Source organism: Mobula birostris, chromosome 4, assembly GCF_030028105.1.
Source record: "Mobula birostris isolate sMobBir1 chromosome 4, sMobBir1.hap1, whole genome shotgun sequence".
In the NCBI taxonomy this organism is placed as follows: Eukaryota; Metazoa; Chordata; class Chondrichthyes; order Myliobatiformes; family Myliobatidae; genus Mobula; species Mobula birostris.
This window is the reverse complement of record NC_092373.1, coordinates 86,205,674-86,224,055: the sequence shown is the minus strand read 5'-3', so window position 1 is coordinate 86,224,055 and position 18,382 is coordinate 86,205,674. Positions and strand designations below refer to the sequence as shown.

General features: G+C 43.1%; 1 pseudogene; it reads right to left on the bottom strand.

Moving 5' to 3' along the window:
• Nucleotides 1–4,151: 4,151 nt before the first annotated feature.
• On the bottom strand, nt 4,152–18,031 carry LOC140197048 (alpha-1,4-N-acetylglucosaminyltransferase-like; annotated as a pseudogene).
• Nucleotides 18,032–18,382: the final 351 nt, after the last annotated feature.

The following is an 18,382-nucleotide window of genomic DNA, read 5'->3' as shown; positions in this document are numbered from 1 at the left end:
CAGGTAGCTGTGAGAGTCAGTAGGTTTATAACAGACATCAGAAGATAAGCTGTTTCCAGAGACGGAAAGATTGGGAAGGGAAAGGGAGGTGTCAGAAATGGACCAGGTAAATTTGAAGGCAGGATGGAAGTTGGAGGCAAAGTTGATGAGGTTGACGTGTTCTGCATGGGTGCAGGAAGCAGGGTGTGATTTGGTCATCTCACATTGACAGTCAGGACATATACTACAAACACTATCAACCCAATAACAGCAATATCTAGAAACTGCCCCAGGTAATATTAACAACTGGTACAAAGGTTTCAAAAACATTCAATATCATGTTTGTGGAGTGAAGTAACATAGAGATGACAACATTGTTCAGTGGAGTCTGCTACTCTCCAAAACCCAGACAAACCAATCTATTACTTCATGAAGGGATTTAGTGGCAACCTGAGCCAGTATCCACAGCCTGAGTACAGAGACATTTCTTTGCTCTCCTCATCCAGGAATGTCACTATTCTATCATTAAATCCCACTGAACGGTTGAAGACACTAAAGTCAAGTCAAATCAAGCAGTGCTTAAAATGCACTTCACTGTACAGGTACATTGAAATGCAGATGTAATGAAAAACTTGCTCACAGAAGCATAGATTTTGATAGCAGTTAAAGCATATTTTTTTTTAGATTATGAGAACACTCAGTCCTCGTTTATTGTCATTTAGAAATGCATACATGCATTAAGAAATGGTACGTTGTTCCTCCAGAGTGATATCACAGAAAAACAGGACAAACCAGACACTGACAGAACACATAATTATAACATATGGTTACAGCAGTGAAAAGCTATACCATAATTTGATGAAGAGCAGATCATGGGCATGGTAAAAAAAAAGTTTCAAAGTCCCCATCGACTCCCGATAGACCCCGATAGCAGGCAGCAAAAGGGAGAAACTTCCTGCCATTAACCTCCAGGCACCAACAACTGCCGATGCATTGGAAGCACCCGACCACAGCCAACACTGAGTCCGTCCATCCAAAAACTTCGGTCCTCTGACCAGCCCCTCTGATACAGCCTCCCGAGCGCCATCCTCTGCCGAGCAACTTCAACCTCGCCCGGGCCACCAAAACAAGCAAAGCCGAGGATTTGGGGCCTTCTCCTCTGGAGATTCCAGACCACACAGTAACAGCAGCAGCGAAGCCGGCATTTCAGAAGTTTCTCCAGATGTTCCTTCGTACTCTCACATCTGTCTCCATCAAATCAGAATTGTGCATGGTACCCTACTTGACAGATTACAGATATCATTCACCAGAGTGGCCGCGTGCGCTGCATTGCACCGCCACCTTCTCCTCTCCTACGCTCTCAAATTTACATAAATTGGTAAAAATGTTCAACTAAAAACAGGTCTATGGAGTGCAAGAAGTGATCTGTACTCCCCATCACTGAGGCAGGATTCGGGTTGTCTGCTTGGTTCAAGAAATGAAAGGTATAGAAATGTGGATGCTCCTAAATCAGGTGAAGTGGGACTTCATGCTCTGTAAGAGTGAAAAGGGAGCATGGACTGGATGGTGGGGATCCATGGTGATTTTTGGCACTCACTTGTTTGAGAGTGAGCAAAGAATATGAAAAGCCAGTGGGCCATTTTGGAACTTTTCAGTGGGTGTGAGATATAGTGAGCATTTGCATGTTTGTGGAGCGGGACCTTTCAGAACTTTACTGTAGGCTTGAGATATCTCGAACTGCTGCTTGTTTGTGGGGAGTGAGCATGCAGGAGGCCTTTCAAAACTATTCACTGAGTTTGGATGGAACAGCCACTGTGTGAGTGTATCAAATTAGATGGAGTACTTGAGGCTTTGGCAAGAAGAGCTGTAGGCTACGCTAAGCTTATGCAAAGTTTATTTCTGTCTTTGTCTATTAGTGCTGAGCTAGAGTTGTGACAATGAACCCAGGGTTCGTGGTGTGTTCTCAATGCCAGATGTGCAAGATCTGGGAGATTTCCAGTCACCCTAATAGCTGCTGTATGTCTGCTTGAAATACACACAGCTGCAGCTCCTTACACACCGTGTTAGGGAACTGGAGCTGCACTCAATGACCAATCGCTAACTGGGTGAAAACACAGCTGTGACTGGCCTGTTTCCACACCTTGACTAGTGGAAGGAGATGTCGACTCCATTGTTTGTTGGAGTGAACACCAAAATACTTCAAAGTCTCTATATTAGTATTGTTGTTATTAGATATTACTTGCCAGTTGATTTTGATTTTACAATTTTCCATTGCAGGTTTCCACATGCATATTAACTCTTCTAAATGTATCGAAACTGCAAAAGTTCCAGATTTACAGCAATGACATGAACTGTTACACTTCCTGTACGAGTCGCCTTACCAAATGTGATTGGTGATCTTAACTCTGGTTTAAGTATCAAACATAAACTGAGCAGTAATGGACAAAATAGACAAAAATTAAAGTCACTTTATCCTGTTAATGTTGAAATTCTGTATGACTCACCAATAGGCATTCAGATCTGGAGATTGCCAAGCAATTTGAAGTGAACTGGAAGCCAGTGACTTGGTGTTCTTTGTCTTCTCAAATTATGTCCCCACATCGCAAAGTTAAAAATGATCACTTTTTTAATCATCTTTTTCCTCCACAAAAATATTTATTTCCAATGTAGAGAATCTTATTTTATAATTTGTCCCTATTAGTAAGTTCTGGCTTGAGAGAGAGTTTGATGATTCTTGAGTTGGGGGAACTGAAATAAGCAACGCTGCAGATCGTAACATTGAGTTGGCCTCCCCTGTCACTGTGGTAGGAGTGATATCTCTCCCTCTCCCTCGTTAGTGAGAGAGATGGCCTGTTGAGATGTCAAAGAGTTGGAGTGGACACTAGTTTTTGATGGGCTCTAGATCATGGTATCTGGGAGCTTGCCAATGCATGGTGGGTGGTGTGAGTGGGGGGGGGCTGATGCTTTTGCTGAGGGGAGGATTTCAGGTTGTATGCTGTATAATGTACATTCTCCGATAGTAAATTGAAACATTCAACCATTGTAATATTGGAATGCTCTTCATGTGCATCTTTCTATGTGCTTGGCCACTCTCAGATCTGTCAGCACACAATCAGAATTATTTTTCTTCCAAATACAAAAAAAATGAAGGAGGAGAAGATAGTAACGCGACGCAGCGCGCGCGACCGTTCCGAATTATATCGATTATATGTCAACTACGGGGCTGTGTACAATCCAGATTTGATGGAGGCAGCCGTGAGAAGCACGGAGGAACACCTGGAGTAACTTCTGAAATGCCTGCTTCACTGTCGCTGCTACTGTGCGATTGAGAATCTCTGGAGATGAAGACCCCAAATCCTCAGCTTTGCCTATTGCCTGTTGCCGGGGCCGGGGTCGAAGCACTCGGCAGAGATGGTGCTCGGTGCTCGGTGTCAGAGAGCTGGTCGGAGGCTCGGAGTTTTCGGGCTGTGGTCGGAGGCTTCCAGTATGCTGCATTGGCAAGCTAGAGGTTTACCGTCTGCGCAAGATGATGGGACTTTCGAGAGGCTTTGAGACTTTTACCATGCCATGGTCTGTTCTTATCAAATTACGGTATTGTTTTGCACTGTTGTAACTATATGTTATAATTATGTGGTCATTGTAAGTTTTTAAGTCAGTTTGTCATGTGTTTCCGTGTTATCATTCTGGAAAAACATTGTATCATTTCTTAATGCATGCATTACTAAATGACAATAAAAGAGGACTGCGTGTCCTCATAATCTAATCTAATCTAATCTAATTAACATTATGACGAATCTAAATGCAGTAAAACACAGTGCCTGATTTTCTCAAAGTTTTTATCTTTCAACTAATTCACATGAATGTCTTGTCAAATACTGCTGCTTTCTGCTCTGTGTTGAGTTAAATATGGGACACCTCCAGCATGGTCACTGCCATCTGCCCCAATTTAAGATTGCATTACACAGACCTGCACTGGGATATTGGCATTTCTGTCTGATTGATATTCGACAACTGAACTGCATGCTATCTAGTTTGGATGAGCTGTTCTTTGAAGACTATGTATGACAATAATTGTATCATGGATTATAGTTATGCTCAAAGGATTTTCTTATAAGTTATAAAGTGAAATTTTGGGAAATGTGTCTACTTCATTTGTCAATTATTGTACAATATCAGGTCCTAAATGACATTGTACTATTTCTGGATTTAATTAAATTTTTGTATATAATTGGACAATGCAGTTGGAAAAAATATTCTATTAATGGTCCACTTCCAGCAACAATACTTTTTTTTTTCTTTCTGGAATTCATATAACTCCAGACATGTGCTCCATATGTAGCTGAGAAGCCCCGTTCTATATGCTCTTTTTCCCAGTGAACATAGCACCTCTCCCATTCTGGATATGGGATTGGATAGAAACCATTTGTGATCCATAGAGAGATGCCATTGCATTCCTTACCAATGAAGGTGGCTAGTTTACTAGTATTGCACCATCTCTTCAGCACACGCGTAATCAGTTGAGGACCCTGTTGACCCCAAACACTTCCATTGTGATGGGTTACAAAATCTTCCATGCAATTCCACAAAGTGATGGAAACCGAGTGCCACATTATTGACAGTTCCTGTGCTCTGCGGACATGTAAAGTTAGCAAACGGCATAGACCTCAGTGATATAATGTCAGTATCCAGGTAGATTCCCCCATATTTCCAGAGCAGTGCCAATCTACAGCCATCAGCAAGCACATGTGTCCAATACTTCTCCTTTTCTGGTTTTACCTGTGGTATAATGAAAAAAGAAAATTTTGATTTGTAATGTTAATTTTTATTCTTTTAAAACATCTCTTGTCCAGACTCCCTGTGTCTTAATGAAGCTAAAAACAGTTCAGTCAGAGAGCCCAGTGTGCAGTGGCTGCCAGCATCACACAAAAACACTACAACCAGTACTCTGAGGGGGTATGTGAAATGTTTGCTCCACACAATCCCACACTGCAGAAAAGGAATGTTCTATCCAGAGACCCATGTAAAAATCCTCCAGACCTGTCCCTCAATCCAGATTAATTTGGTGGTTCCACTCCTCAGGAAAGAAATATAACCTGTCACCCTCATTAATCACTGAAAAAGAAAGTTCTAGAATTGTAAAGATAGAAACAAGTCATTCAGCACATCTCATCCACCAGCTCACTGCACTCAATCTATACTAATCCCATTTGGAGTCATACAGTCTAGAATTAAACAGTTTTACTACACATAAACAGGTGCTTTATCCCATATCTGCTGAACTGACCTCATCCCATTTGCCTGCATTTAGCCCATATCCCTCTGCCAGGGGTTCCCAACTTTTTTTTATGTCATGGACTCCTCCAGGGATCCTCCCTGTTTTTCCTGTCCAAGTTATTTGCATTTGCTCTGTAGCTTTCTCCATCTTGACAATTCAAGAGTTTGTCTAGACACTTCTTAAATATTATGAGATATTAACCTCCATTACTTCCTTATTCCGGATTGCAACCACACTCTAAACTTAAACTTACACATTTCCTACAGATAATACCAGTTTATTTTATGTATTTTTTTTACTATCTGCCCTCTCTATCTCCCTTATTATTTTGGATATCTTCGTCATGTCAAATTTCAGCCTCAGAACTTCAACTGTCTACAGTACGCACCATTCACACTAGATTTGGACATGAGTATACACACAGACTGACAATATCCCCTGTGAATGCTGATTTGGATTGCTGAATCTGGTCACATTTTTCTGCCTCAGAAAGATTGTTGCCAATTCACAGTCCACCACAATGTTAATTGCACTGTAAGAAGGGTAATTCAGACATCTGGAGGTTCCCACCGTGTGAGCTACACAGAACTTTAGATGCTTGCTGGAGAGCCAAGAACCTATCGTCATAAGCTGTTAACTGATTCTGATTCTGTGTTCACACTTCCCATCTGTACTCACCACCATCAACCAATCAACCCCTTCTCACCTGCTTCCAGTTATCACTAACCAGCTCTCACAAGAGCGCCTCTACTCTTTTGGAAGTTTGACAGATTCAACACATCATCTAAACCCTTGACAAACCTCCCTACCCGCATATTGGAGAGAGTCCTGACTGGTTACGCCACAGTCAGCTATGGAAACACCAATTCTCAAGAATAGAAAAGTCTACAGTAAGTGTTGGATACAGCCTAATAGATCACAGACAAAGCTCCCCTCATCACCCAGTAAACTTACAAACAGTGCTGACACAAGAAAGCAGCATCCATCATCAAGAATGTCCACCATCCAGGTCATGCACTTTTCTCAGTGTTACCATCGGGCAGCCTATGCAGTAGCCTTAGGTCCCACACTACCATGTCCAGGAACAGTTATTACCCTAGCTCCTGAAACAGTGTGGATCACTTCATTCACCTTATTGCTTAACTGATTCCACAACCTACAAACTCACTTTCAAGGAGTCTACAAATCATGTTCTCACTATTTTTATTTGCATAATTTACCCTCCTGTGCACATTGGTTGTGTTGGGCAGAAAGAGCTATAGCCTGCAAAATAGTGAATTCGAACGGATCAAGGACAGTGGAAACAAATGGTCCAAATGCCTTTGTTCTTGCCATGTGTTTGGAGATGGAGGCTGCCATTTTGTGGAACTGTTTTGCATCCTCCATTTTGTGAGCTCAAGTTGTTTGACTTTCTATGTTTTAAAATTGACACAATGATGTCTCAGGTAATCTGCAAAACTAGAGTAGGAAGCCGAAGTAAGATTTTAACTTGCAGCATAATCCAGAGGCAGCTAAAATGTTTTCCCCTCGACAAGATACACGGGATATAGTGTGGGCAATTGTGGGTCAGTACAGAAGCCAGCAGAGAGATCGTAAATGGGAAGTAACTCAGAGCTGGAATGCACTTTCGCCCAAACAGGGAAGCTGTTGTCAGGGGCAGTACAACACTCAAATCTGCTGTTTCATATGTGATCATATGGGTCATTATGCGCAGAAATGTACAGTGGACAGTTCATCTAATTTAAATCCAAACAAAAATCAGAGATTTGGATTACAGTAGGGTCAGAATTTGTTGGAATTTTGGTTAATGTGGGAATTTCATGCTTTAAACTTGTTAAGTGCTGTTTACTTGTGCATGATGAATAACTTCCAACATTTCTTTGTTTTAAAGTCTTAAAGTAATGCACTTCCTCAATATTTTGGCAAGGGTTTAAATCTTCGGAAAAGAGATTTTCTGGAATGGTTTGTACATTTTAATTTTGTAAAATATGGGCACATGAGAGTGAACTTGAAAGGATGACTATGTGTGTGAGAGAGAGAGAGACAGAGAGAGAAGGAGGAGGAGAGGGAGAGGGGGTAAAGAGGGAGAAAGAGAGAGAGAGGGGAGAGGGAAAGGCAGAGGCAGAGGGAGACAGGGGGGAAGAGAGAGAAAGAGAAAGATTAGGTTGTTAAGAGATTGCATCAATGTGTTAATGTGTTGGGGGCCCCCACCAGCCAGTTTTTTTTTCTTCTCCTTGGTTCCTTGGAAAATGTGTAAAAGTTTTTCATAGTGAGAATTAACTGTTTTACAGAAGTTTCTGAAGGAAGAACAGTGCATGCATGGATTTTTGTGTTTTGTCTTGTATTGGTTTTGATTGGTGTTTCGTTATTTGTTTTCCATGGAATTGATTTTAGGGGAACCTGGATTCCACACTGGACATATGTAATCTGGGTTCAGTTGGAAATGTGTGCATTTCTATTTCAAATATGAGATTATCACATTTCAAAGGGAAATGGGCATTCAGGTACATTGCTCATTGGTGGACAGTTAAATGTGAAGTTTGAATTTTACATTTTAGGAAGATTGGAATATTTGGGGAGCAGTTCTAAAAGTTGCTGTTCTTAACAAAACTGCACCAATTTACAGAACATTAAAAAATGTTGCTCAAGACTTTTGAAATTGTGATCTCTTGTAAAAATGGTTTTGAAATAAACAGTGTTTGTTTTGTAAAGTGTGTATGAAAGTTCAATTTAAACATGCAGCTGGTCCAAACAGCATTTCAGTATTTATCCAGCTACTGCTGGATTTTTGGTTAGTCAGCCTTGGCCTGCAGGGTTGAGATGTAGCTGTAAAGGGTATTAAAATTTCTACCTTCCTTGCAAATAATCTTTATTGTACTGGAGGACCACATGGGTGTCAGAATATGACAACAAAAAGGAGGAAGAATAGGAAGTCATAAAGATGAAAGCCCACTCAAAATTGTTCCCTGCAGGGAATAGGAATGCTGATGAGTTAGCAAAGCAAAGCTTTTAACGGGCAAGGATGGAAGCTGCAGAGATGGGAAGACAGAAGGAACAACAGTTGAAGGTCATGGATTTTGGACCATAAGATATAGGAGCAGAACTAGGTCACCTGGCCCATCGAGTCTGCTCCACAATTCAATCCTGGCCTGTCCCTTTTTTTCTATCCTCCTCAACCCCAAATCCTGGCACTCTCCCCATATCTTTTGATGCCATCTCCAATCCCAATCAAGAACTTATCAATCTCTGCCTTAAATACACCTAAAGACCTGGCCTCCTCAGCTGCATATGGCAACAAATTCCACAAATTCACCACCTTTTGGCTAAAGAAATTTTGCCACATCTCTATTTTGAAAGGGTGCCCCTCTATCCTGAAACTGTGCCCTCTTGTCCAAGACTCTCCCACCAGAGAAAACATCCTTTCCACATCTTCTCTGTCTTGGCCTGTCAACATTTGAAAGGTTTCAATGAAATCTCTCCTTATCTTTTTGAATTCCAATGAGTCCAATGGGCAGGAATGGAAGCTGCAGAGATGGGAAGACAGAAGGAACAACAGTTTAAGGTCATGGATTTAACTGAGGAGCAGAAGATAAAAAAATTAAAAGAGTAATAGAAGGAGCAGGGTGAGAAACGTATAAGGAACACAAAGATGTACATGGTAAGGATGGAGTAGTACATCATGAAGGGAAGTTTGTGGTATTCAAATTGCTGTACCCTATAAACCACAGTCTAGTGGAATTGTGGAAAGGACAAAATGAACATTAAAAAATATGGCCAAAATGATGCAACAACATGGAACAACAGGGCAGGTGGTTTTGCCTTATGTACTGATGATAACAAGGAATACAGTGGCTTCATCAACAGGTTACATCCCAATAAACTCATGACCAGAAGAGACGTGAGAGGTTTGGAGGACCAAATTAGATGGAATAGTGTCAGAAAAGTAGGTACAATCATATGTTGAGATAGAGAAAGAGGCCAATTATGTGGCAGCCATCAGCTATGAAAGAAAATGCAACAGAGTAAAGTCTACTTTGGCTCAAAGTCAGTCCCATGGAATTATTTTCCTGTAAATGCCTGCAATAAAAACAATCTCCTGGTAATATATGGTGACATATACATACTTTGATAATAAATTTACATTGACATTGAATTTGAATATTAAAAGGCAGAGATAGAGTGTATGTGGGAAGCAGCTTCCAACAGGGCAAAGTCTAGGGCCTGAGGGCACAATGCCAGAATAGAAGGAGACCCTTTAGAACAGAGATGAAAAGCAATTAAAAACCAAGGGGAGGTGAATCTGTGCAATTTATTGCCACAGCTGGCTGTGCAGGCCAAGTAATTGGGTACATTTAAACCGGTGATTAATCAGTAAAGGTTCTTGATTAGTGAAGGCATCAAATGTTACACAAAGAGGGCAGAAGAAAGGGATTGAGAGGGAAATAGACCAGCCATGGTTCCAGGAATGAAAGGGTTATCATATGAGTAAGGTTTCAATCTGACCCTCCCATCCATCTAAATTCCAGTGAGTACAGACCCAGAGCCATCAAATGTTACTCATATGATAACCCTTTCATTCCTGGAATTATCCATGTGAACTTCCTCTGAACCCTCTTCAATGCCAGCACATCTTTTCTTAGAGGAAGAGCCCAAAACTGTTCACAATACTCAAGGTGAGGCCTCACCAGTGCCTTATAAAGCCTCAGCATCACATCTCTGCTCTTGTGTTCTAGACCTCTTGAAATGAATCCTGACGCTACATTTGCCTTCCTCACTACCGACCCTACCTGCAAGTTAACCTTTCGAGTGTTCTGCACAAGGACTCCCAAGTCACTTTGCATCTCAGATTTTTGATTTTTCTCTCCATTTAGAAAATAGTCCCACATTTATTTCTACCACCAAAGTACATGATCATGCATTTTCCAACATTGTATTTTATTTGCTATTTCCTTGCTCATTCTCCTAATCTGTCTAAGTCCTTCTGTAGCTTACCTGTTTCCTCAATACTATCTGCCCCTCCACCAATCTTCATGTCATTTGCAAACTTGGCAAAAAAGCCATCTATTTCATCATTTAAATCATTGATATACAGCATAAAAAGAAACAATTCCATCACTGACCCCAGCAGAACACCACTGGTCACCAGCAGCCAACCAGAAAAGTATACTTTCTATTCCCACTCGCTGCCTCCTACCAATCAGCCAATGCTCTAACCATGATATTAACTTTCCTGTAATACCACAGGCTCTTAACTTGGTAAGCAGTCTCATGTGTGGCACCTTGTCAACACCTTCCTAAAGTCCAAATGTACAACATCCACTGCATCTCCGTTATCAATTCCATGTGTAATCTCCTCAAAGAATTCTAACAGGTTTGTCAGGCAAGACTTTCCCTTAAGGAAGCCATACTGACTTTCTCCTTTCTTGTCCTGTGTCACCAAGTACTCCATAACCTCATTTTTAACAATTGACTTCAACATCTTTCCAACCACTGCGGTCAGATTAATTGGTCTATAATTTCCTTTCTGCTGCCTTCCTCCTTTCTTAAAGAGTGGATTGTCATTTGCACTGAGTGGGAACTGAGTATCCAAGGTTACACATTTTGGAGAGGCCTCATTTTCTAGTGGTCCTATATCCATTCTCATCTCTCTTTTATTTTTTACAAACTTGGAAAAGCTTTTACAATCCATCATCGAACGTCCAATCCACTTCGATATTATTTGCTAGCTAGCTTCCATATTTCATCTTTTCCCTCCTAATGATTCTTTCAGTTGATCTCCATAGGGTTTAAAAGTTTCCCTTTCCATTAATTTTTGCTTTGCTGTATGCCCTCTCTTTTGCTTTTACACTAGCTTTGACTTCCCTTGTCAGCTACAGTTGTACTATTTTGCCATTTGAATATTTCTTTGTTTTTGGAATACATTGTGGTAAATCATACATACATGTTGTAACTGGGTTAACTGTCTGGACATGCCCAAGCCCCTCTGCTGACTGCTCCTGTGGCTCCTCCCACAGAGCTCTGAATAAAGGCGATTTCACCCTGCTCCTACCCCTCAGACCAGGGGCAAACACTCAGCATGGAAGTCACGTTTTACTGCAAATAAAAGCCTCTCAGTATTTACCCTACTTCAGTCCTTTGGAATTATTGTAGGCACTTCATACATCAATCCTGCACCTTCCTCATTTTTTCTTAGAAACTCATAGCATTGCTGCTCTGCTGTCATCCCTGCCAGCATCTCCTTCCAATTTACTTTGGCCAACTCCTCTCTCATTCCACTGTAATTTCCCTTACTCCACTGAAATACCTTAATCAGAGTTTACTTTCTCCCTATCAAACTTCAAGTTGAGCTCAGTCAAATTGTGATCACTGCCTCCTAAGGGTTTCTTTACCTCTATCTCCCTAATCACCTCCGGCTCAATATATAACACCCAATACAGTATAGCTAATCCCCTAGTAGCCTCAACAACAAACTGCTTGAAAAAGCCGTCTCATAGGCATTCAACAAACTCACTTACTTGGGATCCATTTCCAACCTACTTTTGCCAATCAACCTGCACTTTAAAATCTCCTATGTCTAGCATAACATTGCCCTTTCACGTGCCTTTTCTACTTCCCAATGTAATCTGTGATATAACTGCCATCAGGGTCCTTTTTCCCTTGCAGTTTCTTAACTCAACCCACAAGGATTCAACATCTTCCAATCCTCTGTACCATCTTTCTACTGCTTTGATGCCATTCCTTACAAGCAGAGCCACACCACCCCCTCTGTCTACCTTCCTATCCCTCTGATACAATGTGTAACCTTGGATATTCAGCTCCCTAATACAACCATCCTTCAGCCACGATTCAGTGATGGGCAAATCTGACAATCTGTAATAGTGCTACAAGTTCATTCACCTTATTTCTTATACACTGTGCATTGAGATATAACACTTTGTGTGCTGCATTGACTACCCTTTTTGATTCTGTATCCCTAATGCACTGATACTTACCCTGCTGGCTGCAATTATGTTCTGCCTGCCTGTCCTTCCTGACAGTCTGTCTGTATGCTATCTTTGCTTTTTATACCTTCCGTCCTATCCCAAGTCCCTTCACTCCAGTTCTCATCCCACTGCCAAGTAAGTTGAAACCTTCCCCAACAGCTCTAACAAACCTGCCAACAGAACATTGGTCCCCCTTGAGTTCAGGTGCAACCCATCCCTTTTGTACAGGTCATACCTCCCCCAGAAGAGATCCCAATGATCCGAGCACCTGAAGCCCTGTCCCCTGCACCAGATTCTCAGCCACGCATTCTTTTGCCGAATCATCCTGTTTCTACCCTCAATGGCTTGTGGCACAAGCAGCAATCCAGAAATTACTACCCGGGAGGTCCTGCTTCTCAGTTTTCTACCTAGCTCCCTAAATTCTCTTTTCAAGACCTCTGCAATTCCTTCCTATGTTTTTGGTACCAATTTGTACCAAGACATCTGGCTGCTCTCCCTCTCTCTCCAAAATGTTGTGGATGCGATCCTAGGCGTCCCTGACCCTGGCACCTGGGAGGCAACATACCACCCGGATATCCCATTCACATCCACAGAATCCCCTATCTGTTCCCCTGACTATCACTACCGCTCCCCTCTTCTCCCTCTTGCCCTTCTGCACCAAGAACCTATGCTCAGTGCCAGTAATCCAGCCTCCATGACACTCCCCTTGAAGGTCATCCCCCACAACAGTGTCCGAAACGGTATTCTTATTATTGAGAGGAATGGCCACAGGAGTTCTCCTATTCACGTTTCCATTTCTCCAGACAGTCACCCAGCTACTCATCGCCTGCAACTTTGGGGTGACTACTTCCCTGTAACTCTTATCCACTATCCTCACCCTCCCATACAAGCTGAAGGTCATCCAGCTGCTGCTCCAGATCCCTAACACATCTTTAAGGAGTTGCAGCCGAATGCACTTCGGGTCTCTACAGACCTTGGGTCTCCCAGAACTCCAACCTCCGGCACAAGGAACACACAGCAGCCATTTACCACATTAGGTAGAGTAGGAGAGAAAAAAAAGGAACCGTCACAGGAGCGTAACCAGAGCCAATGCCTTTTTCAAGCCAAAACATCCTTTGAGCCAAAGCCTGACACATCTACTCTTACCACTGGCCAATTCCCAACAATCACCACCCTAACAAATGCTGCCCTAATTGTCCCTTCTGTACATTTAAACAAGCATTGCCAACCTGTGAGAAACCTCGTCGCCGTGGCTGCTCCTGCTGCTGATTAGACTGTCTCACGGTTTCACTGTTGTGTTCTCATCTCTTCCCATCTTCACTCATCTGGCTCTGTTTACTCCTCCTCCAGACAGATTCATTATGATTAACAAGCCCTCACTGCTAGCACCATGTACGTTGTTCAGTCTCTCTGTCTCCTCTCAATTACAAACATTCCCCTCATTCCCACCCCTCCACTCCTGTTGTATGTTCAGTTTTCCACTATTGGCAGTGTTTCCTTCAGGGCCAAACGGCAGCTACCAGATTTAATCCATCTCCCATTCGACCCGCCTTGCTGAAGGAAGCAGTGCTAAATCACCAGGTGTGAAAGGGAACTGAGATGCACTGAGGTATAGAATGAAAATACCAAAAATAAAGAAAGCGTAGAGGTGCCATTGCATGACCAGAATGTGACTGGCCAATTAAATTAACAAACTAAATACGTTCAAACCTCCCAATCTAACCAAGCCTTCAGGAAAGGTGGAAGAGAACGAGGAAGGCAGACATTCCTGAAGGATCCACCAGAGATCACTGGAGATGAATAATTCTTAATATACATACATATATATATATATATCTATACCGATTGAATTTTAATTTAATTATTAAGTTCTTTGGTAAACATAAAGCCTGAAGTAAACTAACAACAGTTTTCAAAATAGTCAACAAAAAGATATGTGTTCTTTATCGATGTACCTGAGACTTCCAGGCCTCTGTATTTCTGACCAGGTGATGTCGAGAACATTGCATTTCTCATAATTTCCACAGATACTTGTTACATACACCTGTTAGGGTGCATTCTCCAGATACTTTACAAGTTAACCGTAGCCTTCAGTCAGGAGCAGATGTCATCAGGTGGTTCCCAACCCTCACAGAGCGTTTCGACCCTTAACCACGACACTCTCCAGTTGGTGGGCCGACAGTGGTGGCCAAATCACTGCCCATCTGCTCCTGGCTTCCAGCTTTCCTCCTCTTGCCTACTTCAAATCCAACATGTGGCTACATTGTCCAGGGTTTCCAATACCCATCTGCCTCTTCCCCCATCCTACAAGCTGCTTGTTTTTTGCTCCTTTCATCCAGGCCCAGAGCTGACAACAACCGCCATGCTGATTTGGCTGGATTCTGCAGCCGATCTCCACAGGGAACAACCATGCCTGCCATCCTTTGTCTTTACATTCCTGCACTAAGGGCTGGTACTTCAAGGCCTTTTTCTTGGGGACCTCTTCCCATCCCTCCTCTCACGGCACAGTCAACTCAACCAGAATTATTTTCAGATCTTCAGTTGACCACAGTACAATGTCTGGGTGTAGGGTTGCGTGCACCACATCCGGGAACTGCAGCCTCTTTCCCACATTGACCCTCATCTCCCAGGACCTGGCCGTTAGCAGCAGATTGGGCTTTGGTTGTTTGGTTACGAAAGGCCTAGCTCCCTCTTTGATGAAGGTGATGGCCTTCCTCAAATCTGTGCCAGCCGTCCTCTTCTTGCATCTCTCCCGCTCTAGTGTGTCAGCAAGAACCAGAAGCACCTTATCATGGTGCCACCTATACCGTCTTTGAGTTAGAGCTGTTTTACACCCAGACAGTATATGAACCAGTGTCCCCTTTTGACCACAGAGTTTACAGTTTGGGTCCTCTCTCATCCCCCATGTGTACAGATGTAATGGGGAAGGAAGAGTGTCATACACGGATCACAAGAGGAAGGAAATACAGAAGGGCTCCAGTCTCCATAAAGTGTGAAGAGCCAGAGAAGCCTGGGCAGAAGGCCGTATTGGTACAGCCAGGTCTTGAATTTACCAGGAAGTTCGGATTTGTCAATCTTCTTCAGCCATTCGTCTGTCTGCTTCACAGTATTGGTGACATTGGCCCCATCTGTCAGTGACACATTAAACCACTTCCCCAAGCATTTTATCGGGTTATCTTCGAAGGAAGGGATGACCTCACCCTGAGCTTTGAGGCTAAACTTGTTAGTAACTTTGCCCTTTCTGATCACCATACACCCGGAGTTCTCGGCCTTGACGGACATCCTCGCCCAAGTGGCTACATTGTCCAGGGTTTCCAATACCCATCTTGCTTGGGCATGTGACACAGTTGTTATAGTGATGTCGTCCATGAATCCTCGTAGAGCCGGCTGAACAATGCCTGACTCCAGCGTCAAGCCACGGGTTACATCTTCTGTTGCCGATATTAGGAGGTTCATTCCCATAATAAATAGGATGGGGGAGATGGTGCACCCTGTTGGAATCCCCTTCAGGAGGTCCTGCCAACTAGCTGTGAAATGGGCTGATGTAAATCTGAGTTTGAATCCTCCTAGGTAGCTGATGATCATGTCTCGAATAGCCACGGGGATGTAGTAGTGGTCGAATCCTTCTAGGATGAGGTCATGTGGAATAGACCCGTAGGCATTTGCAAGATCTAACCAGACAACTGTTAGGTAGCCTTCTTTCTGCTTGGCCTTACGAATCAAATGGCTAATCATTGAGGTGTGTTCCAGACACACTGAAAAGCCTGGAATACCGCCTTTCTGGATGGATGTGTTGATATAGCGGTTCTGCGTCGTGTAAGAAGTCAGCCTTCTTGCGAGCACAGAAAAGAAAACCTTACATTCCACATCCAGGAGAGAATTTGTTCTAAACTGGGCAATTGTGGAAGAATCCTCTTCCTTTGGAATAAAGCATCCCTCTGCCAATTTCCAACTTGTTGGAATAGTACCTTTGGTCCAGATCTTTCTCATGACCTTCCACAGCCTCCGAAGAAACTTTGGGCATTTCTTATACACCTTATAAGGTATGCCGCTTGGGCCTGGGGCAGCTGATGCTTTAGCTTTCCCAATGATGTCCTGGATTTCCTGCCATGTAGGCTCCTTCACATTCAGCTCAATTGATGGTTTTTCCGGTCTACGCACAGCCCGATTGGTTCCTAGTCCCTGACCCCTCCGTGGGTCACTGTGTGCTCCCGCAGGAACTCCTCTACCTCTGGCTTCGAGCTGGATAGTATACCAGATCTTTGTTGGCCGAGAAGAGTCCTGGTGAAGCTGAATGGATCTCTCACAAACCGCACTCGCCTTTTCTCTTTCTTCCTTCTTTGCTGTCGCAGATGTTCCGCCCTCCGGAGTTTGCACAGCTTTTCCCGCAGCATTCTGGTTAAGTCATTGATACCTTCTATTTGAGCCACTGAGCTGGTTTTAAACCTCCTGTTGAGTGCCTTTAATTTGCCTCTCAAGCAACGAACCTCCCTTTCCCTCCTATTTAGTTGCTGCAGTAACTAGGGCTGGCTTCTCCGCTCTGTTATGCCAAATCATTCTTTAGCTAGATTGTATGCTATGGCTGTGAGTAAATCGATCTTTCTGTGTACTGGACCTGCTAAGTCAACTTCCAGGATGCCGTCTAGATCATCATCGAACTGCATCCAGGCGACGTTGTCTGTCGATCTAGGTCATTTGATCCTGTCTTTCCTTGACAAATGGATTAGGGTAGCCAAACAGGAACTCACTTGGTCTGTTGTTCGGTACTGAGGTAACTCAAGTGCGGAGAGATCTTCAGTTCTGTGGGGTGCTTCCTGGCTGGAATTCTCCTTCGTCTCACCGGACACTAAGTCTGTGCGCTGCACTTGGGTCACCATTGATCCACATCTAGACCTGCTCTGGTGTATCTTGAGCCCTCTGATGTTTTTGAAGATTTTCCTGCAATGACATCTTACCGTGAATTCCTCTCCAGTCAGTGTTGTTTGCTTTAGCTTCCTGTCGTCATGTTTCCTGTCCTGGCCATTGCCGGTATGACCATCCCATTGAGTCTCTCATCCTCCCCCACTCTCAGGAGACTCTGGAGGTATTGCTCTTCCTGTTCAATCGTAGCTTGAGTGCTGCCCACAAGGGTGCTAGCCTTGTGTGCCCGTGCCAGTCTTTCCTGGAGGTCAGCTTTCTCTCCAGCGTAACCGACCTTCCTCGGTTGCCAGCCAGTCTTTTCTGGAAGCCACTGGTACAAACCAGAGATTACTTGTTACATACACCTATTAGGGTGCATTCTCCAGATACCTTACAAGGTAACCGTAGCCTTCAGCCAGGAGCAGATGTCATCAGGTGGTTCCCAACCTTCACAGAGTGTTTCGACCCTTAACCACGACACTGTCTAGTTGGTGGGCCGGCAGTGGTGCTACTGTGAATGGTGCTATTGTGAAAAAATAATGAGTAGAACAACTTAATTAATGAAATGAAATGATATCTTGTCATTGCTTACCTTTTGATACCAGCCTTTCAAAGGAGACTCTTCAAACACTTCAGTGACATTCAAGGGTAGAATGGTGACATTCCTCACTGAGGAGAGCAAAGGGATGCCTTTGTACTCAGGCTGTGGACACTGGCTCAAGTTGCCACTGAATCCCTTCATGAAGTAATAGATTGGTTTGTCTGGGTTTCTTAGAGCAGCAGATTCCACTGAACACACCACTAATGGTGTCGGCTCTACATTGTCAGTTATAATTCCGGGTTTGTTGTCTGGGGATGCAGGATCAGAAACTTTTGTACCAAAATTGTTTTTCATATGGGCTATTCTGAAGAAGTAGCTTTGAATGAAATAATATTTGTCCAATTCCCAGTATCTGTACAGTACACATACAACTGCAAATATTAAGACAAGGAGACACCCCTTCTGCATAGAGATCATGGTGTGGGGTTGAGATGTTCTTTCAAAGAGTCCTGTGAATAAGAGATACAAGTTTTTTTTAAATCATTGCCCATAGTATTTAAAATGTTCACTGCCGGCAACAAGAAGGCTGGCAGGTTATTCCCAAGAACTGACATGGGAGCATTTGCATAGACATTGAAACAACTTGTACTTGATATGACAAGACTGGTTGGAGCAATTGAATTGACTTACATAAGCAAGAATCTT